This window comes from Lolium perenne, chromosome 4 (genome assembly GCF_019359855.2).
Source record: "Lolium perenne isolate Kyuss_39 chromosome 4, Kyuss_2.0, whole genome shotgun sequence".
Taxonomy (NCBI): domain Eukaryota; kingdom Viridiplantae; phylum Streptophyta; class Magnoliopsida; order Poales; family Poaceae; genus Lolium; species Lolium perenne.
Window position 1 is genome coordinate 399,616,343 of NC_067247.2, and position 24,938 is coordinate 399,641,280.

Sequence of the window (24,938 nt, forward strand, 5' to 3'; positions counted from 1 at the left end):
GATCTGGTGGAGGTGGTGGTGGAGGTGTAGCAGTCGTCGTACTCATCTTGCATAGCAGCACGCGAGTGAGGATCATTAAGAGCGGAATGAAGATTACGGGGTTCTCCTGTAGAGCCAAGCATACCATAGCGTATAGTTTCATCGGTATATTTTTTCGGGTGACTTATACCTTTTTGTAGGCGTGTACGGACCCCAGGAGGCAGCGCAGGAGGTGCAGCGACGGATGCACCACAAGGTGTTGTAGAAGATCCATCCGGTGCAGCGGCGTTGACGCGCACATGCACACGGGAAGGCATCATCGTAACGGCAGGTGGGGGCGACGTGGCAGGGGCGCGATCGGGCGGCAACATGGCAGCCGCGGGATGGGCGGGGGAGAATTTGCCAGAGGCGGTGGCCGACGCGGCGCGCGAACTAGCGACCAGCATGGAGAACGAGGATGGGACAACATCCTCCTCGGGATCGCTGCCAGAACCAGGGAAATGTCCCCAGAATCCTCCTCGGAGTCCGTTCTGTTGTATTCTTTTTTGTGTGCTTCAGATGATGATTGTGGCGTCATGGGAGCTTCGTTTTGAGTGAAATTTTCACCAACGGCTGTGTTTTCCTATGGAACATCATAGAGAGGAACAGTAATAGGTACAATGGTAGGCATATGATCATCAATATTATGTGCACCCTCATGAGGAGTATGTGTGGGAAGAAGTAAAATTTGTTGTTTGAGGAGGGCGTCGGCGTTAGGATGCAAGGCTTGGAAAGGAAAAACATTTTCATCAAAGACAACGTCACAGATATATAGACACATCATGTAGAAACATCAAGACACTTAACTCCTTTATGTATGGGGCTATAGCCAAGAAAGACACACCGTTTGGAACGGAAAGCATGCTTGCTTGTATTGTAAGGACGGAGATTAGGCCAAGAAGCATAACCAAAAGTGCAAAGAGCATCATAATTAGGTGTAACATGAAGGAGACGCTCAGCTGGAGACTCAAGATTAATGACCTTTCTAGGAAGCAAATTAATGAGAAAAATAGCAGTGAGAAAAGCTTCATCCCAATATTTAATAGGCATATATGTATTAGCAAGTAAAGCAAGACCAACTTCAACTATATGGCGGTGTCTTCTTTCAGCAGAGCCATTTTGTTGGTGGGCCTGTGGACATGAAACATGATGTGTAATACAGCTTTTAGGAAGAAGGAATTGAGTTTCTCATACTCACCCCCACCCCCTCCCTCAATCAGTTTGCATAGTGACAATTTTCCTATCAAACTTGCACTCAACATATTGCTAGTAATTAATAAAAATTTGATAAACATCAGGACGCTTTGTGAGAAAATAAATCCATGTGAATTTACTAAAATCATCGATAAAGCTTACATAGTATGCATGTTTCCCAACAGAAAGACATGCATGCCCCCAAACATCAGAAAAAACTTGTTCCAAAGGTACAATGGATCTACTAGTGAGTCACATACATAAGGAGTAGTTTCTGAAGTGTAAGCTCTTTTATTTCTTCTAAGAACTTGCTGAACGACGAATGAAGATGGATGTCCTAGACGACGATGCCACGTGGATGAAGACGGCTTTATTGTGATGAATGCATGCTTTTGGAGGACTCATAGGGGTGGGCATCAAAGGATAGAGGCCACCATAGAAAGGGCCTCTAAACACGATTCGTCGTGTTGCTTGGTCCTTGATCAAAAAGAAGAAAGAATGAAACTCAATATAAACATGGTTATCAAGAGTAAATTGATGAACAGATAACATATTTTTTGATGCACTAGGAACATGTAATATGGAGTTGAGGTTAAAGGAATTATGAGGGGTGCGCAAAATTGAATGACCAATATGACTTATTGTAAGGGTATTTTACCCTTATCCATTATTTTGGTAATAATGATACCATTGCTAGAGTATTTGGTCTAATACATGTCTATGAGATTATTCCCAGGTATTAGCCAAATAGGCATAATGGTGTATGAATGGAACAAGAAGGTAAAGGGAGACCCCCCACTTCGACAGAAATGAAGAAGGACTGCTCAGCAACTGGCCGGTCTCTGACCCAATCCAGGGCACAATCCAGGGGTCTTTTTCCTTCACCCGGCGGTGGCCTGGCCTGGCGCCCGGTTCAGACCAGACTGGTCCGTTCTCTCGCCCAATCAAACCGGGTTGTGGATCGGACGCCTCGGTGCCAACCGGCTCCTGCTCTGGTGACATCCGGAGGCCATGTACTGCGCGACAATTCCAACCCCGGTCACGGCCCGGCGCCTGGCCCGGTCTGGACCGGCCCCTGCGCCGGGTGGCCCGGCCCCAGGCCCGGTCGACCAGGTTCCTCGAAGAAATGCTGAGGTGGACAAGTTACAACGGTCAAATTTCAAGTGACACTATAAATAACCCTTCACCTACCTCTGAACAGTTAGGCACTACATTACAAACTGTTCTTGAGCTATCTCTCACACTCCATTGATAGAAACACCAAAAGCCTCAGATCTCCCTCCTCGTCCACCTAAACTCGAATCCCTCCGGGGAAAAGATAGAGGAGGGCCTGATCTACAGTTCCACCGAGCCAAATCTTGTTCCCCTTGTATTCATCGAGATACTTGCTCTCTAGGGTTCCTTGGAAACCCTAGGTGGGTAAAAGAAGTCCGGAAGCATCCGGGCTGTGGATTTGCTCCTGACAAGATTGTGAAGGTTTGGAGGCTACCTCAAAGTCTAACACAAGTGAGTGAGCTATTCCTTCGTGGGATAGGCTCCGGAGAATAGGGTGAGCCTTCGTGGCGTTGGGGAATCCTTCGTGGGACCTCCACCCCTCCAAATGTGACGTACCTTCTTGCAAAGGAAGGGAACATGGGAATAAACCCTCGTCTTCGCGTGCTATCGGTTATCCCTAACCGAACTCTTTACTTGTGCTATATTTGCCCGTGAGAGCCTTCATGCTCGAGTTACTTGTACCTTCATATAAGGTGCCTCACCTAGTTTGCGTTAGGCTCACCTTTATATTCCGCAAAGCCTAATATTGCAAAGAAAGAATTAAAATTTGTAGAAACCTATTCACCCCCCTCTAGGTTTACCATCTCTGAACTTTCAATTGGTATCAGAGCATGGACTCTTTTTAAGGGCTTCACAGCCTTAAGAGTGAGATGGATAAACTATTCGAGGGTCTGGATGAAGATTCTAACCTTTCGGTTAAGGAGATGAAATCCATATTCTTAGCATATGAGGCTGAGAAAAAGAAAAAGGAGGATGAAGTCCAAAGCCAAATGGCACAAATGAGTGCCATGCTTAAGAACCTCTCGAGTGTGACTTCTAGTGGGGCTTCGGTCCCTCTGGAAGGTTTCCATGAAGTCAATCATGACTATCCCAAAAACACTTCACCTATGCCTCATATAAACCATAGTGGGAATGTTCCCCATTTTGATGGAACTCACTTTTCATTTTGGAAATCCTCTATGGAGTCTCATATTCGCAGCTGCAGTGTGGAGATCTGGGAAATCATCGTGAATGGTTTCCGGAAGCCACAAGATCCCATTAGGCTAACCTCCACCGAGTTCTACAATCGTCAACTCAATGCCTCTACACGTGACAAGATTAGAAGTGGCATCAACCGCAAGCTCCTTTATCAAGTTAATGGCATTGACTCCGCTAAAGAGCTTTGGGATCGGATTGTAGTACTCCAAGAGGGAACCAATCTGATCCAAGCAGCTCTCTATGAGTCAGCAAAGACAGAGGCAACTATGTTCATGATTAGAGAAGGAGAATCCTTGGTCGATGCCTATGGAAGGCTTGGTTCTCTTAGAGTAAAGGTCAAGGGCCTTGGATGTGAAAAATACAATGATGGCTTTGAAATGAATGAAGAGTTCATAGAGTCCAAGGTCATTGCCATGATTGCTGTAAAACAAAAGGAAACCAACGTTGCAATCAACTTGCAAATCCTTACCAAGCAAGCTGATCTGAACGCAGATGATCTAATCTCCTATGTGGCAGCCAATGACAACATGGCCAAGATAGGAAAAAGGCTCATGGCAATGAACCGTGTCGATGAATCCTCACACAACCTTGCCTTGAAGGCTAGAGCTGACCAAGAAAGAGAAGAAGCCTATGAAGTCGAAGAAGATGAAGAGATGACTTCAACTAGTGACATCGTAATAGACTTTGCCTTCTTTGCCAAGAAGTACAAGAAGAAGTTCCCAATATCCTTCATTGAGAAGAAGAAGAGAACGTGCTACAACTGTGATGAAGATAGTCACTTTGCAAATGAGTGCCCTTATGAAAAAAGGATAGACAAGCCGAAGTTTGTCAAAGGGGTCAAGCCAAGATTGAAGCCAAACCCAATCAATGAATGATTCAAGAAGAACAAGGGAAGAGCTTTTGTTGGGGCTGAGTACACTTCCGATGAAGAGGAAGAAGATGGGGAGAAGGAGGCCGGAGTGGCTGGTTTGGCTTTCTCCAAACCCGGGTGACTCTTCACATATGACTACTCCAAGGATTACTCCACGGAGTCCTCAACTCCAAATGATATTGGTTCTTCCTTCATGGCAAGAACAACTCATGATGATGACTCCGATGACTCTCTCTCCTCTATGATCGTCGGCTCTGGTCTAATGGCAAGGGAAACAAAGGTAATGGAATCCCTACCTTCTTTATCTTGTGTTCTTGATGATGAAACTAAAGATCAAGATGAGGTAGCTATGCTTAAGGAACTTCACAAAGTTAGATGCACTCTTCATGGTGATTGACAAGGAATTAACTTGTCAATGCCTACAAGTTGTAGACTAGGGTTTCGTGGAAAGTAGAGGGCAAGTAGATCTCGAAGGTTTCAGCCGAAAAGGTACTCGACAGCTAAAAACTAGAGTTGTGTTGACAATGATTCGATCCTCTATTTCTCCCTCGACTCCCCCTTATATAGGAGGCGGAGCCGAGGGTTTCGTGATGTACAAGTTACAAACAGCGGGTGACTCTTTGAGTTCGTCCCGTATAATTACAAGTCTATTCCTAATATATCTCTAACTTCCATATCGACACTTTATTGGGCTTCTGGGCTTCATAATCTTCGGGTCATGGGCCTTCAGTAAACCCCGGGTACCTTCTTCGGCAGGCCCATTGGGGATGCCTATGTCAGTGATGCTCTTGTCAAATTTGATTTCTTGATGGACTCAAAGAAAGGGACGAGTCCATTGAGAAATTAGAGTATCATTTGAATGATAAAGAACGGAGATTCAATCTCCGAAGACAAGAGCTAAAAAACGAAAGGTGCATATCTCAAGGCCTTAAGCAACAAATTCAAACTTTTGAACTAGATAAAGTTAAGGACCTTGAAACTATTGAAAGGGCTATTGGCCCAAGAGCTCGATGCTTCAAAGAAGGAGCTTGAAGTTGCTCATGCTTCTCTCACTAGGGATCTTGACCACCTTGAAAAAGCTAACAAGCTTGCTAAGGATGAGCTCAAGAAACATGGAGAGAACCATGACCTACTCCAGGAAACCTACAAGAAGGCTCTTGGATCAATGAAGGATCCCATTATTGCTGAAAATGTTGCTAGTTCCTCCACCTCGTTTACTTATGAGCATGCCAAACTTGTCGAGGAACATGTTCTTTTACAAGAGGAACTATCTTTGCATGTTGAGACCAATACATATCTTGAATCATTGGTGAACAAACATGGTCTCAACTATCATCATAATGAATCGGCTTGTGAGCAAGGAACTATTCTTGAGGAAAATGCTAGGTTGACAAAGGAATTAGCCAAGTTCACCATCGCTAAGAATAAGATGGGTTGGATGACCTTTTGAGTAAGCAAAGGTCAAACAACCAAAAGTATGGACTTGGGTATGCTCCCAAGCCCTATAAGAAGAACAACTACAAGAAGGAGAAACCCACTCAAGAGAAGAACAAGAAGGTCACTAATGTTGGAAAAGCCTCAAAGGGCAAAGCCACTAGTGGTGACCGCATGGGACCTAACAATCACTATGATCGATTTGTTGATTATTATGGTGATGTTTATGCCAAATATGTTGGCCCTCGTAATGGCTATGCTTAAAGAGGGTACTCAATTTGGGTACCAAAAGATCTTGTTGCCATTACAAAGGAACCCATTAATCGATGGGTTCCTAAATCCTCTACTTGATTTTGTAGGGGTATTCCTCCGGTGGTCCAAAATGGGTGTTTGATAGTGGATGCACCAATCATATGACCGGAGGAAGAGGTGTGCTTCACAAATTCATAGAAGATGTTAATAAAAAGTCAAGCATCACTTTTGGTGACAATTCGAAGGGAAAGGTACTTGGGTATGGCAAGGTGGCAATCTCTAAGGACCTGTGCCTTGAGACGGTCATGCTTGTTGAATCCCTAGGCTATAATTTGCTTTCTATATATCACCTTGAAAATGCGGGCTATAATTCATATTTTACTAATTATTGTGTGAAAGTCTTTAGGAGTGAAAACCTCAAATTGGTCCTTGTAGGATATGTGGAGAACAACCCTTATGTGGTTGACCTCTCGAAAGAGAGCCCCTCTCCCTCCACATGTCTAATGGCGGCCAAACATGATGAAGGTTGGCTGTGACATCGCCGCCTTGGTCATGCCAATATGAGAAATCTTAAACAACTCCTAAAGGGTGAGCACATTGTTGGACTAACCGGCATTTCTTTTGATAAAGATCGTGTATGCAGTGCATGTGTAGCTGGAAAGAAACTCAAGAAGGGTCATCCTATCAAAAGTATCGTCACCACGTATAGGCCTTTGGAGCTCCTTCACTTGGATCTCTTTGGGCCATCACATTATGATACTCTTGGTGGGAGCAAGTACGGACTGGTCATTGTTGATGATTACTCAAGATACTCTTGGGTCTTTCTCCTTAAGTCTAAGGATGAGACCTATAGAGAGTTCATCATTTTCGCCAAGAAGGCTCAACGTTTGTATGAATCTGAGATCAAGGTGATAAGGACCGACAATGGCACTGAGTTCAAGAACTACACTATGCAAGAGTTTGTTGATGATGAGGGCATCAAGCATGAGTTTTCAGCTCCATACACCCCTCGACAAAATGGTGTTGTTGAAAGGAAGAACCATACTATTATTGAGATGGCAAGAATTATGTTGAGTGAATTTAATTCACCCCATAACTTTTGGGGAGCAGCCATCTCCACAGCTGTTCACTACTCGAACCGGCTCTTTCTCCGTCCTCTGCATAATAAAACTCCATACGAGCTTCTCACATGTAACAAGCCTAATGTCATGTACATTCGTGTCTTTGGATGCAAATGTCTTGTTAAGAACAATAAAGGGAAGCTCGGTGTCGAGGGTACTCCTTGGAAATGCCCTCAGTTTGGGGCTTAGGGTAGGTGGAATCCTATAGGCTGACACGAGACATCGGTTATCAAACAAGCGGGGAGAGAGATTTACCCAGGTCCGGGGCCCTCGATGAGGTAAAACCCTTACGTCCTGCCTGTCTGATCTTGATTATGAAAATATTGGGTTACAATGGGGTGCCGAAGGCTTCGGCTGTGATCTTGTCGAGAGGCTAAGTGCTATGAAACCCTAGCTCTAATCTTCTGGTGGCTAAAGTTGCTAAGATTGATTTTGTCCCTCGGCAGACCCTCTCCTGGCCCTTATATAGGGAGCCAGGTCTTGAGAGATCTGTCCGGGTACGACTAGGTTACAAAAAGGTCCTAGTTCTAGACTTTCCTTGCTTGATTCGTTTTTTCGTCTTGTTCTTCAAGGAATCTTCTTCGGCGCCGACATAGCAGCCCACCTTGTCATCGAGTGTCTTCATGGGCCTCCAGTTGGGCCGCATAGGATAGGGCAATAGCAGTTACCTGAAGGGTAATGCCCACGTCAGTAGCCCCCGAGTGTCTAGCCGAAGATATTTCGGGTAGAGACTAAAGCATGCCTCCACCAAATGTTCTTCTCCCTTGATAACTCTTGTCCTCCTTGTGATAGCATCTCCTTCTTCTATCGGGTGCGTGTCCAGTGCCCCCGATGGGAGTAGCCCCCGAGTCTAGGTACGGATGCTTGCAATCCGTGCGTAGACTCAAGTTGTGCCACTCGAATGTCTTCTTCTGCCGAAACTTTCTGCAAGTCTTCATAGGTCATCCGATACATTTGCATCGGGGTTTCAAATTCTGAAAGTTTAATGCGTAAAGGATATCGAGTAGCGTGCCCAGCTTTGCTGGTTAACTGCTGATACGTCTCAAACGTATCTATAATTTCTTATGTTCCATGCTACTTTTATGATGATACTCACATGTTTTATACACACTTTATGTCATTATTATGCATTTTCCGGCACTAACCTATTGACGAGATGCCGAAGAGCCAGTTGCTATTTTCTGCTGTTTTTGGTTTCAGAAATCCTACAAAAGAAATATTCTCGGAATTGGACGAAATCAACGCCCAGGGTCTTATTTTTCCACGAAGCTTCCAGAAGACCGGAGGGGATACGAAGTGGGGCCACGAGGGCCCGTACCCATAGGCCGGCGCGGCCAGGGAGGGGCCGGCGCCACCCTATGGTGTGGGCCCCTCGTCAGCCCTCCGACTCTGCCCTTCCGCCTACTTATAGCCTCCGTCGCGAAAACCCCAGTACCGAGAGCCACGATACGGAAAACCTTCCAGAGACGCCGCCGCCGCAAATCCCATCTCGTGGGATTCAGGAGATCGCCTCCGGCACCCTGTCGGAGACGGGAATCATCTCCCGGAGGACTCTTCATCACCATGATCGCCTCCGGATTGATGTGTGAGTAGTTCACCCCTGGACTATGGGTCCATAGCAGTAGCTAGATGGTTGTCTTCTCCTCATTGTGCTATCATGTTAGATCTTGTGAGCTGCCTATCATGATCAAGATCATCTATTTGTAATGCTACATGTTGTGTTTGTTGGGATCCGATGAATATGGAATACTATGTCAAGTTGATTATCAATCATATATGTGTTGTTTATGTTGTTCCATGCTCTCCATTGCTAGTAGAGGCTCTGGCCAAGTTGATACTTGTAACTCCAAGAGGGAGTATTTATGCTCGATGGTGGGTTCATGCCTCCATTGAATCTGGGACAGTGACAGAAAGTTCTAAGGTTGTGGATGTGCTGTTGCCACTAGGGATAAAACATCAATGCTTTGTCTAAGGATATTTGTGTTGATTACATTACGCACCATACTTAATGCAATTGTCTGTTGTTTGCAACTTAATACTGGAAGGGGTGCGGATGCTAACCCGAAGGTGGACATTTTAGGCATAGATGCAAGCTGGATAGCGGTCTATGTACTTTGTCGTAATGCCCTGATTAAATCTCATAGTATTCATCGTGATATGTATGTGCATTGTTATGCCCTCTCTATTTGTCAATTTCCCAACTGTAATTTGTTCACCCAACATGCTATTTATCTTATGGGAGAGACACCACTAGTGAACTGTGGACCCCGGTCCATTCTTTTACATCTGAAATACAATCTACTGCAAACTTTGTTTACAGCAAGCCGGTAAGATTGACAACTGATGTCTACGCACGCTTCTATTCCTGTAGACAGTGTTGGGCCTCCAAGAGCAGAGGTTTGTAGAACAGCAGCAAGTTTTCCTTAAGTGAATCACCCAAGGTTTATCGAACTCAGGGAGGTAGAGGTCAAAGATATCCCTCTCAAGCAACCCTGCAATCACGATACAAGAAGTCTCTTGTGTCCCCAACACACCTAATACACTTGTCAGATGTATAGGTGCACTAGTTCGGCGAAGAGATAGTGAAATACAAGTAGTATGGATGAATATGAGTGGTAATAGCAATCTGAAATAAAGATGGCAGCGAGTAAACATGCAACAGAACAGTAAATAAACGGAGTTTCAGTGCTTGGAAACAAGGCCTAGGGATCATACTTTCACTAGTGGACACTCTCAACAATGATCACATAAATAAATAAGTTCTTTTCTCTTAAGCTACTTTCAAAGACTCTATTGTTGGATAACAAACACCATTCATTGTGTAGGGCTACGAGAGCACCCTCAAGCCGGAGTAAACAAGCTCCACAACGTCATAAAGGAATCACACAAGATGCAAACAACATCCTTTGTCACACCATAGAGAGTAATTCCGGAGTTCATATAAAGTAACTCTAGAGTGCATAGTAATAGTTAACTTCACAATCTACAAGAGATCACGATCATAACCTACGCCAAGTACTACATGATGCACACACTGTCCACATTACATCATGAAGTAGGAATAGACTACTTTAATAACATCACTAGAGTAGCACATAGATTAATAGTGATACAAAGCTCATCATATGGATCTCAATCGTGCAAGGCAGTTCATGAGATCATTGTATTGAGGTACATGAGAGAGAGATTAACCACATAGCTACCGGTACAGCCCTTAGCCTCGATGGAGAACTACTCCCTCCTCATCATGGGAGACAGCAGCGGTGATGAAGATGGCGGTGATGTCGATGGAGATGCCTTCCGGGGGCAATTCCCCATCCCGGCGGCGTGCCGGAACAGAGACTTCTGTCCCCCGAATCTTGGCTTCGCGATGGCGGCGGCTCTGGAACTTTTCTCGTATCGTGGCTTATTCGTCTCGAACTTTTAGGTCACGACGACTTATATAGGCGAAGAAACGGAGTCGGAAAGGGTCTAGAGGGGCCACACACCAGGGGGGCGCCCCCCCCCCCTCTGGCCGCGCCGCCATGGCGTGTGGGGGCCCTGGGCCTCCCCTCTGGTCCCTCTCCGGTGTTCTGGAAGCTTCGTGGAAATATAAGATCGTGGGCCTTGATTTCGTCCAATTCCGAGAATATTTCCTTACTAGGATTTCTGAAACCAAAAACAGCAGAAAACAGGAACTGGCACTTCGGCATCTCGTTAATAGGTTAGTTCCAGAAAATGCATCAAAACGATATAAAGTATGAATAAAACATGTAGGTATTGTCATAAAACTAGCATGGAACATCATAAATTATAGATACGTTGGAGACGTATCAACAACCTCACTGTTACGTTGGGGCAAAGTATTGTGATTGTGTTGTGCAGGTTCCACGTTGGCGCCGGAATCCCTGGTGTTGCGCCGCACTACACTCCGTCACCAACAACCTTCACGTGTTCCTTGACTCCTACTGGTTCGATAAACCTTGGTTTCTTTCTGAGGGAAAACTTACTGTTGTGCGCATCGCACCTTCCTCTTGGGGTTCCCAACGGACGTGTGTGCATCACGCGCCATCAGGACTGTTTTCTGGCGCCGTTGCTGGGGAGATCAAGACAGGCTGCAAGGGGAGTCTCCCACATCCAATCTCTTTACTTTGTTTTTGTCTTGCTTTACTTTATTTTATTTACTGCTTTGTCTGTTCTCTATAGCAAAAACACAAAACAATTAGTTACTAGTTTTACTTTATTTACTATCTTGTTTGCGTTCTCTATATTAAAAACACAAAAAAATTAGTTACTTGCATTTACTTTATTTAGTTTGCTTTATTTACTACTGCTAAAAATGAGTAATCCTGAAGTTGAAGTTCGTTCGTTTAAGCAACAAGGTGGAGAAAGTTTTAAAGATGCTTGGTATAGAATTAGTGATGCTCATCATAGGTGCACTAAGAAACACTCCACTATTATCTTACTTAGGAACTTTTATGTTGGTATCTCTAGCTGGAATAGGTATGTTCTTGATACTCTTGCGGGAGGTAATTTCCTAGGCACCCCTGCTTTAGAAGCTAGTTGCATTATTGAGAGTCTAGTTGGAATACCACCTGTTAATGAAGCTAAAATTGAAATCTCTCTTGAAGATGTCATGAAAAAGTTGGAGGCCATAGAGAAAAATCTTCCAAGTGTTGAGACTAAATTGGGTATATTACTTAATAACACTGATAAACTTGATAAAACTCTAAGTGGAATCAATGAGAGAATTGCCGTGTTAGAAACTTGTGCTACTCATGATAATCGAACCCACAGGATTAGTGAACTTGAAGAAGCTATGGGAACCTTGGGTTCAACTTTTTCCTCTCTTAAGTTTAAGGAGAAAGCTTATGTGGGTAAGGATCAAAAGTTCATGTATGTCTCTAAGGTGCCTAAGCCAAAAAAAACTATTATAGACCTAAAATTGACAAAGCCCTTAGTACCACTATAGATAATGGAGCATCTAAGATACCTAATGTGACAAATTGTGAAAATTATGATGTTGATGCTTCATCTCTTGATAATACTTTATTCACACTTTCTGCGTCTAGCTGAAAGGCGTTAAAGAAAAGCGCTTATGGGAGACAACCCATTATTTTACTACAGCACTTTTGCTTTATATTTGAGTCTTGGAAGTTGTTACTACTGTAGCAACCTCTCCTTATCTTTATTTTATTGCATTGTTGTGCCAAGTAAAGTCTTTGATAGTAGGGTTGATACTAGATTTGGATTACTGCGCAGAAACAGATTTCTTACTGTCACAAAATTGAGCAGCCCCGTCTGTAGGTAATCAGAAAAATCTTCCAATTTACGTGCGTGATCCTCAGATATGTACGCAACTTTCATTCAATTTGAGCTTTTTCATCTGAGCAAGTTAAGTGCCCCATAAAAATCCGTCTTTACGGATTGTTCTGTTTTGACAGATTCTGCCTTTTATTTCGCATTGCCTGTTTTGCTATGTTTGATGGATTTCTTTGTTCCATTAACTTTCAGTAGCTTTGTGCAATGTCCAGAAGTGTTAAGAATGATTATGTCACCTCTTAATATGTGAATTTTCGATTATGCACTAACCCTCTAATGAGTTTGTTTTGAGTTTGGTGTGGAGGAAGTTTTCAAGGGTCAAGAGAGGAGGATGATACAATATGATCAAGAAGAGTGAGAAGTCTAAGCTTGGAGATGCCCCCGTGGTTCATCCCTTCATATTTTAAGAAGACTCAAGCATCTAAGCTTGGGGATGCCCAAGGCATCCCTTCTTCATCGACAACTTATCAGGTCACCTCTAGTGAAACTATATTTTTATTCCGTCATATCTTATGTGCTTTACTTGGAGCGTCTGTTTGCTTTTGTTTTTGTTTTTGTTTGAATAAAATCGGATCCTAGCATTCTTTGTATGGGAGAGAGACACGCTCCGTTGTGCATATGAACACATGTGTTCTTAGTGTTACTTTTAATGTTCGTGGCGAAGGTTGAAATTGCTCCGTTGATTGTTATATGGTTGGAAACGGAAAATGCTTCATGTGGTAATTGGTATAATGTCTTGAATAATTTTATACTTGACAATTGTTGTGCTCATATAGATCATATTTAAGCTCTTGCATCATGTACTTTCCACCTATTAATGAAGAACTACATAGAGCTTGTTAAAATTTGGTTTGCATGATTGGTCTCTCTGAGTCTAGATATTTTCTGGTTAAGGTGTTTGAACAACAAGGAAGACAGTGTAGAGTCTTATAATGCTTGCAATATGTTCTTATGTAAGTTTTGCTGTACCGGTTTATACTTGAGTTTGCTTCAAACAACCTTGCTAGCCTAAGCCTTGTACTGAGAGGGAATACTTCTCGTGCATCCAAAACCTTGAGCCAAAAACTATGCCATTTGTGTCCACCATACCTACCTACTACATGGTATTTCTCTGCCATTCCAAAGTAAATTGCTTGAGTGCTACCTTTAAAATTTCATTCCTTGTCTTTGCAATATATAGCTCATGGGAAAATAGCCTTAAAAACTATTGTGGTAAAGAATATGTAGCTTATGTATCTTATTTCTTATAAGTTGCTTGTTGAGAGGTAACCATGTTTCTGGGGACGCTATCAACTTTTACACCCTTGTTGAATATCATGTGAGTTGCTATGCATGTTCGTCTTGTCTGAAGTAAGGGCGATTTTCATGATCAAATGGTTTGAGTATGCATATTGTTAGAGAAGAACATTGGGCCGCTAACTAAAGCCATGAATCATGGTGGAAGTTTCAGTTTGGACACTAATCCTCAATCTCTTATGAGAATATTATCTGTTGTTGAATGCTTAAGCATTAAAAGAGGAGTCCATTATCTGTTTTCTATGTTGTCCCGGTATGGATGTCTAAGTTGAGAATAATCAAAAGCGAGAAATCCAATGCGAACTTTCTCCTTAGACCTTTGTACAGGCGGCATAGAGGTACCCCTTGTGACACTTGGTTGAAACATATGTTATGCAATGATAATCCGTGTTAATCCAAGCTAATTAGGACAAGGTGCGAGCACTATTGGTATTCTATGCATGAGGCTTGCAACTTATAGGATGTCTTATACATGACACATATGAATTATTACTACCGTTGACAAAATTGTTTCTATGTTTTCAAAATGAAAAGCTCTAGCACAAAAATAGTAATCCATGCATCCCTCTGCGAAGGACCACTCTTCTACTTTATGTTGAGTCAGTTTACCTACTTCTTTCTATCTTAGAAGCAAACACTTGTGTCAACTGTGTGCATTGATTCTTACATGTTTTACCTATTGCACTTGTTATATTGCTTTATGTTGACAATTATCCATGAGATATACATGTTGAAGTTGAAAGCAACCGCTGAAACTTATATCTTCCTTTGTGTTGCTTCAAAGCTTTCTACTAAGAATTTATTGCTTTATGAGTTAACTCTTATGCAAGTCTTATTGATGCTTGTCTTGAAAGTACTATTCATGAAAGTCTTTGCTACATGATTCAGTTGTTTAATCATTGTCTTTACCATTGCTTCGAATCACTGCATTCATCTCATATGCTTTACAATAGTATTGATCAAGATTATGATAGCATGTCACTTCAGAAATTATCATTGTTATCGTTTACCTACTCGAGGGCGAGTAGGAACTAAGCTTGGGGATGCTTGATACGTCTCAAACGTATCTATAATTTCTTATGTTCCATGCTACTTTTATGATGATACTCACATGTTTTATACACACTTTGTGTCATTATTATGCATTTTCCGGCACTAACCTATTGACGAGATGCCGAAGAGCCAGTTGATGTTTTCTGCTGTTTTTGGTTTCAGAAATCCTACAAAGGAAATATTCTCGGAATTGGACGAAATCAACGCCCAGGGTCTTATTTTTCCATGAAGCTTCAAGAAGACCGGAGGGGATACGAAGTGGGGTCACGAGGGCCCGTACCCATAGACCGGCGCGGCCAGGGAGGGGCCCGCGCCGCCCTATGGTGTGGGCCCCTCGTCAGCCCTCCGACTCTGCCCTTCCGCCTACTTATAGCCTTCGTCGCGAAAACCCCAGTACCGAGAGCCACGATATGGAAAACCTTCTAGAGACGTCGCCACCGCCAATCGCTTCTCGGGGGATTCAGGAGATCGCCTCCGGCACCCTGCCGAAGAGGGGAATCATCTCCCGGAGGACTCTTCATCACCATGATCGCCTCCGGATTGATGTGTGAGTAGTTCACCCCTGGACTATGGGTCCATAGCAGTAGCTAGATGGTTGTATTCTCGTCATTGTGCTATCATGTTAGATCTTGTGAGCTGCCTATCATGATCAAGATCATCTATTTGTAATGCTACATGTTGTGTTTGTTGGGATCCGATGAATATGGAATACTATGTCAAGTTGATTATCAATCATATATGTGTTGTTTATGTTCTTGCATGCTCTCCGTTGCTAGTAGAGGCTCTTGCCAAGTTGATACTTGTAACTCCAAGAGGGAGTATTTATGCTCGATAGTGGGTTCATGCCTTCATTGAATCTGGGACAGTGACAGAAAGTTCTAAGGTTGTGAATGTGCTGTTGCCACTAGGGATAAAACATGAATGCTTTGTCTAAGGATATTTGTGTTGATTACATTACGCACCATACTTAATGCAATTGTATGTTGTTTGCAACTTAATACTGGAAGGGGTGCGGATGCTAACCCGAAGGTGGACTTTTTAGGCATAGATGCATGCTGGATAGCGGTCTATGTACTTTGTCGTAATACCCTGATTAAATCTCATAGTAGTCATCGTGATATGTATGTGCATTGTTATGCCCTCTCTATTTGTCAATTGCCCAACTGTAATTTGTTCACCCAACATGCTATTTATCTTATGGGAGAGACACCACTAGTGAACTGTGGACCCCGGTCCATTCTTTTACATCTGAAATACAATCTACTGCAAACTCTGTTCTTTACTGTTCTTCGCAAACAAACATCATCTTCCACACTATACATTTAATCCTTTGTTTACAGCAAGCCGGTGAGATTGACAACCTCATTGTTACGTTGGGGCAAAGTATTGTGATTGTGTTGTGCAGGTTCCACGTTGGCATCGGAATCCTTGGTGTTGCGCTGCACTACACTCCGTCACCAACAACCTTCACGTGTTCCTTGACTCCTACTGGTTCGATAAACCTTGGTTTCTTTCTGAGGGAAAACTTACTGTTGTGCGCATCACACCTTCCTCTTGGGGTTCCCAACGGACGTGTGTGCATCACGCGCCATCAACTGCCGAAGGCAAAACAACGCTACTCTACACAGAATCAAGTCCCCGGGCATGATACTGGAGTGCAAAAAAGTTCGTCGAGTGCAAATTTGGCGCTCCCGATGGGAGTAGAGCTTAAGCTCCCTGTATTCAATCTTTCTTCCTCGCCCAAATTTATCGGGTGCGCGTCCAGCGCTCGCGATGGGAGTAGCCCCCGAGTCTAGGTGCGGATGTTTGCAACCGTGCATAGACTCAAGTTGATCCACACAATGATTTTAATTTTTCCTCGAATGCTTTAATCAGAGTCGACGCCTTTCATGACATCAATGATGACATCACCACTGCTGTCGTTTGACTGACAAGACGTGACCTGACAGGCCCACCCTACTTCTGCGCGGGCAGTTTTAGGAAGTGACCAATGCTTGCGCGTTTACTGAGGCGCCTCCTCGATTTCCGCGCATCGTGGGAATAATGGGCCGCCGGTTCCGTTTTCTTAAGAGTGACACGTGTACGGCTGGATCTCTTTCCACTTCCCACGATGGCCTCGGAGTTATGGCCACGATTTTCCATCAGCTCATGCTATAAATAAGGGTTGCTCCCTTGGTTTTTACTTTTTACACTCCCTCACTGCTCATCTTCTTCCTCAGCCTTTCACCCCTGCTCCTTATCTGAATAGCTCCGGTCGCCATGGGCAAGAAGAAGAGCACCAGCACGTCAGGCTCGAGCAAAGTCAGCCGTGATTGGAGCGCTTCCACCATTTCGAATCGTGAAGTGAACAAGCTGTGCACCCTCAGCCTCATCTCTTCATCCGACAGCGACATCCATCTGCCAGGTCCATCTACTCGCCCAAAGCCCCCTAAGGGCTTTACTATTATGTTCGTCGCCTTTCTATTTCGCGGGCTTTCTCTTCCTGCCCACGAATTTCTTCGTTCCCTTGTCTTTTTCTATGGGATCCAGCTCTGGCAGCTGACCCCAAATTTCATTCTTCATCTTTCCATCTTCATCACTGTTTGCGAGGCTTTCCTCGGCATTGATCCCCACTGGGGTCTTTGGAGGAAAATCTTCTATGTCAAGCGTCACAATGAAAACACTGCCCCCATCGTCGTCGGTGGCGTTGGCTTTGTTGTTAGAAAGGAAGTTGATTACTTCAACTTCCCAATGAAAGAATCTATCCAGGGCTGGCGCCACAAATGGTTCTACCTGCGAGATACTCTAGTATCTAGACGGTGCTCCAACCTTCCTCCGTTCGAGGACGTCCTGGTGGCTCAGCCGAAGAAATCCTGGCGAAACACCCTGTCTCCCGAAGAAAGCGCTATAGCTGACAAGCTGTTCGAACAGGTAGTAGATCTAAAGAACATAGGAGGCTTAACAATGTGCGGCACTGAGGTAGTTTCAGTGTTCCTAAAACGTCGGGTGCAGCCTCTGATGTCTCGGCCCCACCAGCTGTGGCTGTACGTTGGCAAGGATGACAAGTCGAGAGTCAGCTCTGTCGACCTATCGGACGATGAACTTCGTGACGAGGTGCGTCGCCTTACTTGCTTCAGCATGAAGGACAACATTGTCCTGACTTCGGCTCGCTCTCCACATGATCTTAAACACCTTCCAGCTGAGGTAACCTTTACTGCATTTGCTTCGATTATTATTATGTTGTTCTCCAATCTTCCGCTAATTTCTCACTTGTCAACAGGCTTCCACCGTAGCTCAATGTTATCCTCCTTCACCCGAAAGTGGTGTAGAACCAGAGGATGACGACGGGGACTCCGAAGAGACTGAGGATGCTCAACAAGCTCTTGAGGACAGTGACGTCCAAGGGGACGAAGCCCCTGATGACCCACAAGTATAGGGGATCGCAACAGTCTTTGAGGGAAGTAAAATCCTAGGCTAGCTTCTGAAAGTGATGGTACCTTTGTTTGGATTCCGTCAGCACTTCGCTGATGTAATAGACTGGTCTTTGGACTCCATACTCGTGTCCTTCTTCCTGTCGCTCCACCATGATGATGAGGCTGATGACTCTGTTGGTAGCCGCCAAGTAGAGGAGCATGGGCTCTGACTCTCCTGGTGCTGCCAGAATGGGTGGGGAGGTGAGTATTTCCTTCAACCCTTGAAGCGCTGCATCTGCTGCCTCGTCCCACACAAATTTGTCTGTCTTCTTCAATAGCTTGTATAGGGGTAACGCCTTCTCGCCAAGACGGCTGACGAACCTACTGATTGCTGCAACACAACCAGTTAGTCGCTGCACATCTTTAAGACAAGTTGGCCTTTTAATGCACAGGATTGCCTTGATTTTCTCCGGGTTAACTTCAATGCCCCATTTAGAGACAATGAAGCCAAGGAGTTTTCCGGCTGGAACGCCAAAGACGCACTTTAGCGGATTTAACATCATCTTGTACCGTCGGAGATACTCGAAGGTTTCTGTAAGGTCGCTGATCAATTTGGATCCTTTCCGGGTCATGACCGCGATATCGTCGACGTAGGCGTGTACATTCCGGCCAATTTGGTCCTTCAAGCACCGCTGCATCGTACGTTGGTAGGTGGCACATGCATTTTTCAAGCCAAAGGGCATGGTGACATAGCAGTAAGTGCCAAAGGGGGTGATGAACGAGGTCGCCTTTTGGTCGGACTTCTTCATCCGGATCTGATGATACCCGGAATATGCGTCAAGAAAACATAGAAGTTCCGCCCCTGCCGTCGAATCAATGACTTGGTCAATGCGCGGCAGGGGAAACGGATCCTTCGGACAATGCTTGTTCACGCCGGAGTAATCGATGCACATTCTTAGTATTTCAGAATTCTTTTTGGGTACAAGGACGGGATTTGCGACCCAATCAGTGTGGATTACTTCTTTTACAAAACCTGCCTCTAGTAACTTTGCTAATTCCATTCCTATGGCGCGGCGCTTCTTATCTCCAAAGCGTCGCATAGCTTGCTTCACCGGTTTAGCCCCCGGATTTATATTGAGGTAGTGCTCGGCGAGTTCCCTAGGTACTCCGGACATGTCAGAAGGTTGCCATGCGAAGATATCCATGTTAGCGCGTAGGAACTCGACGAGCGCGTCTTCCTATTTGGGGTCCATGTTGGCTCCGACTGAAACCTGCTTGGAGGCATCGCCTACAATGAGGTCGTGCTTCTTGGTTTCTATCGCAGCCTTGAAGGAGGTCTTCTGTTCGGAGATCTGCTTCTTGGTGGTCTGCATCTCAGTCGGATCCACCGCGGCTCTGTAGCCTTGCAGCTCCTCTCCAGATATCACAGACTCTGCGAAGGCGGCTTCGCCTAACTCGCATTCATGAGCCTTCTTGTAGTCTCCAGATAAGGTAATCATACCTTTGGGACCCGGGATCTTGAGCTTGTTGTAGATGTAGCACGCTCTAGCGTGAAACTTGTGGTAGGTGGGCCTGCCAAAGATGACGTGGTAGGAGCTCTTGAAGGGCACGACCTCAAACGTGATCATTTCTTGGCGGAAGTTATTTGCGTTGCCGAAGGCCACGGGAAGTCTGATGCTGCCCAGGGAATTTACCTTTTTACCCGGAACCACACCATGAAACTCAGTGGTGCTGTGCTTTAGCTGTTCCTTGGTAAGGTTCATCCGCTCCAAAGTTTCCAGGTACATGATGTTTAGGCTGGCTCCTCCATCCATGAGGCACTTGGAGAAATCATACCCGTCGATGCGGGGACTTACAACCAAGGCGTAGCACTCTTTCGGAATGACAGTTGGATGATCCTTTCTGTCAAACGTACACGGAGTTTCCGACCACCTGACATACTGCGGCACAGCGGGAACTGTGGCGTTCAGGATCCGGAGAGCTGATTTGCTTGCACGGACTGTTGGAGTTCCAAGGAAGGTGTGGTATGCGCCCGCACTCTTTTTGTCGAATGGGTTAGGTTTAGCTGCGGATCCGGCTTTGGGATCCGGCGAAGCGTCATCCTCGTCCATCGCCTCAGAACTGTCTTCATCCTTGTCCTTGTTCTTGCCCTTGCCTCCTTTGCCGCGTGGGCGGTGCTTCCGGGCTCGTTTGTATCCTGCTTCCGGGTCAGATTTTAGATCATTGACCCACTTGCAGTTGCGGTTTGTGTGAGTGGACTTCCCTGTAGCCGGATCCAGATGGGCCAGGCAAGGCATGTCTCTGTACTCTTCATAAGTTTGGGGGGCGCGGGTTCCGGCAGCGGTGACCTCATCGCCACGCTGCTGGCCCCTTCCAGCTCTGCCACCGCGGCCGCGGCCTTTTCCGCCTCCTTGGCCTCCGCGCTGGAAGGCCATGGCGATCAAGTCGGATCCGCCGCTCTTTTGGTCATCAGGGGGGTTTTTCCGCTTGGTGCCACTGCTGCTGCCGTTATCACGGTTCTTCTTTTGCTGGTGCAGGGGGATTGCTGTAGCTGCTAGATCTCCGCCTGCGTCGTCATCGGTGGCAGTATGATCACTGGCGATGGTGATCATGTCATCCAAAGTCAGCTTATCTGCATTGACCAAGCAGGTCAGCTTGTGCCGCAGCAGTCCTCCTCGCTGCAAGCCACCAATGAAGGCATGCATTGATGTGCGGTTATCAACGTTCTCGCACCCGTTTCTGCATGCCAACCATCGGGTGAGGAAATTCCTCGATGTTCACCCTTCTTCTGGATACATGCCTGTAGGTCGCTTGTTGTGGCAGGTCTCTTGTTGGTGCCCCTGAAGTGTTTTTCGAAAGCGTTCTTCAGGTCAAACCAACAAAAGATAGAGTTCTTCTCGAGGTCGCTGAGCCAGATCCGGGCTGGACCTACAAGGTACAGCTGAAGCATGCGGCAGGCGATATTAGGGGTTCCTCCGGCAAAGGTTACAGCATTATAGTAATCCTCAATCCAGGTATTCGGCCTTTCCGTGCCATCATAGTTCTTCAGGTTTCCGGGTAGCTTGAGGTTGATCCTTGGCTTTGGTTCCTCTCGAATCATCCTGCCAAAGCATTTTGGGCCGATGTAGTCAGATCTGTACTCATTGAGGCGTTCTCGGGCATCGCGTGGGCCGCCGCCCGGGGTTTTTGAGCGAGAGCGAGATCTTCGGCCACCGCCTCCGCCTGCGCCTCCGCCACTAGGTGGCGGTGAGGGAGACCTGCGAGGGGGCCTGTAAGATTTTTTGCTTCCTCCCTCTGATTCCCGGCGATCTTCCCGTGGCTCGCTCCGGCTTCGGTGGCTACCTTCACCTTGGTGATAGTCTCCTCCGTCGTTCCGGCTACGGCGGGGCTCCGGCTCACGCTCTGCGTTCCGGCTCCTCCTGGGCTCAAGATCACGGTCGTTGTTCCGGTTCCGACGTGGCTCCAGCGTACGCTCCCTGGTCCTTGGCGGCGGTATGTTGTCGCGGATGTTGATTCCACCGGCTCCATGGGGCCTGGTGTTTCCGACTGGACTACGGCGGCGAGGAGGTGGGGGACGCGGGTACCCGTTAGGCGGAGGCGACGGGTTCCGGTACTTGTTCCTACCAGTGTACATTGCATCTTTTCCCTTCTTCGGATCTGACGGAGGCGTCTTTGACGGTACGGGGATCGGATTTGGGTGTTCCCTGGCTTTTCTTCAACGCTCCGTGGATCCGGTGCGCGATTCATCATCGGGATGTCGATTGGCGTGAGCGTCCTTCTGCGCGGTAGATACACAGTGATCTGGATTGGATTCCAACCTGCGCGAGGTATCCGCCTTGCTTTGCTGCTGCATTGCTGAAGCGACAAGTTTGCGGACGTAGTTGATATCAACCTCTTCGTCCTTCTTTTTCAGGAGCTCCGCGGCTTTTAGCATGTTATCATTTGGAGTTTCCAGCGGCTGCTGCTCTGCAGGTGTGGCGAAGTTGATCCTGCGGGGCGGGATTGCTTCTCTGACGATCCGATCAGCCTCCGCCTGCGCGTAGGTCATCTTTACTTCCCACTCTTTCCTCATGCTCTTGACGTGCTCGAGTGTTTCAGTGATTTCGCGATCCTGTCTTTCGAAGCGGTCCATCAAATTTGCAGCTTCTGCCCTTTCGTCCATTATTGCGGCTGCGGTATTGGCGAACTTCTTGGCAGTGGCCAGCATTTCCTTTCTCGTGGCTTCTAAAGCCTCCGGATCTGCGGCGTCGCCCGGAGTTATGGGTTTGTTGAGGACAGCAGATTTCGCCACTAAATCCATGCGAGCTTGCGCGACTATCTCTTCAGGGGACAGGACGTCTTCGTATGGTCGTTCCCGATCTAACGAAGATCCTACATTGGACAGTCCTGGATCGGAGGCGGTGTTTTCATCTTCGGGTTCCTGCTGATCCAGCTGTGCCACGGTTGCGAGAACCTGCATGGGCTGGGCGGATTCAACGTCGGGCTGCTCACCGTATCCATATTCTTTTATCTTCCGATCGAACTCTTCAGTGTCCATGGAATCCCCGGACATTGGGCTTAGGTTGCCGAGAATTGATTCCTCAGGGTTTCCGGCACCCTCTTGCCCCGGAGCGTCGCTTTCTCCGACAGCCTCCTGCCGATCCGGAGCAACAGCGTTTTCCGGCGCCTCATCCTGCACGGGGCCAACTCCGACTTCTTGAGGGGCGTCTCCGGCGGTATGGGCTATGAAGTGCACGAAGTGACACCTTTGCTTTTCTAACACCTGGGAGACTCAGGCGGATCTGCATTGGTCTTCCACCTTTATCTCCTGCTCGGGGGCGGATTGGGTGGGTTTTGAATTTTCCAGATCTAAGGCGGATTCTTTCTTGGAAAGTTCCTGCGACTCGGATCGGATCTTCGCGACTGCGTCCTGCTCAGCGGCGGTCGCGTCAGCGCTACTTACCAGTGGGTTTCCGTCGGAATCGACGGTTTCCCCGATGAAGATGTGTATGCCGCCAACTGGGACGATGGAGAGCTTGACGGGGTCTGTCTTAGCCGGAATCCAGCACTCATCCGGAGGGACGATCGGCAGATTTCCGGCGTAGAGGACGCGCCCCACAGCGATGGTGTCATCGAAGCTTCCCAAGGCGGAACCCTCCCGGTTCCGGCCTCCAGACGCCGCAGGCCCCACGGTGGGCACCAACTGTCGTTGCCTATTCGACGGTACCTCGGAGGAGGGATCCTCACGAGGGGGAGAAGAAGTAGGGGCCATAGGGCGGAGTGCACACGGGACGGTGGTACGCGATTTACCCAGCTTCGGAACACCTGCACGATGACAGGGCCTACTGCTGCTTGTCTGGAATTATCTGGGCACTTTCGCGTTGTTACAATGAGTTGTGGTTGTGCCTCTAGGGCTCCCGGGATCCGGCTTATAAAGGCGCACGGATCTAGGGTTTACATGGAGAGTCCTAGCCGGATTACAGATTGCCTAACTACGGTACAATGTCTTGCCGTGTACGTCAAGGATCCGCCTTCCATATACGTCGTACTGGATCCGGGTTCCTCATGGGCCTCCACGGATCCGGGTTCCTCCGAATGTCGGTGCGGATCCGGCTAACTAATCCTGGGCCGGACTCCATCCTTCATGATCAACAGCAACTGGGCCGCCCGACGGGCCACATGCCACATCACCGACTATGGGCCACCCGGGCTTGCCGGATCTAGGCACTGTCGATGGTATACCCATGAAGTATACCCACAACACTACCAGACCAATTGCCTCGATCGCGGCCACGCTCTCGGCTAATTGGGTGGCTTGGCTCAGGCTACATGACCGAGGTACGTCGTGAGGCCAACATCCAAGTAACATTCTGGAGATCCTTCTCCTCCCAATCACCGTCTCCGCACTCCTCATGATCATCTCCAATAAGGCCGCAGTGACGACAAAAGTATGGTAGCTTTTCATACTTGACGAACAACATCTTCCTTCCCTCCCCTTCAATATTCAGGAACATGAACCTAGGCAGCGGCTTTTCCACTTCAATCAAAACCCTTAGACAAACATAATTTCCTTCAAACAGTAGCTTGGGAGACATCTACACCTCCTTTGTTTTGCCAATTTTCCTAGCCAGATTATCAAGAATAGAGATTTTCCTATATAGCTCAGGTAAGCCATGAATCTGCGCCCATGCATACATACCACAAAAGACTACCTTCTCCGGATCAACACACCCGTCATAATCCTCGATGAGCACCTCCCAACCACGGAACGTCCACAGGCCTTGATGAACTACCTTCTTCGAGTCGCCAAGACAATGCATCTGGAAGATGAAGAAGTTCTCCCCAGCCTCTCTACAGTTTGGTTCTCTAGACAAATTCCATATGGCCTTCATCTTGCCGAACAAGGCCTCCGCGCTGAACGATCTCGTCGTATGCACTTTTGCGATGGCCATCCACCGCGCCTCCTTCTTGAACTCCTTAACCTGCTCAGCCGCGATCATCACGTCATCCTTCTCATCATCGCGTAGGACTAAGTGTTTTGGTAGTGCCTAGAATTATGTTTTTCGGGCTGGTAAGTTTTCACATTTACCGTTGATGAATAACAATTAGAGGGTTGATTGTAAGCTAAAAAAAAGTGCCAAAAGTATTCCAAATAGAATTATGCCTTTTGGGGTCGGTAAGTTTTCACATTTACCGTTGATAAATTAATGAGCCGAGGGTTGATTATTGGTGAGATAAAAAAGTCTCCAAAATATTCTAAATGGAATTATGTCT

The 24,938-nt window shown here is 46.5% G+C and overlaps 1 pseudogene; it reads left to right on the forward strand.

Moving 5' to 3' along the window:
- Positions 1 to 6,525: 6,525 nt before the first annotated feature.
- LOC139830406 (uncharacterized) lies at positions 6,526 to 18,208 on the forward strand (annotated as a pseudogene).
- The last annotated feature ends 6,730 nt before the right edge of the window (positions 18,209 to 24,938 follow it).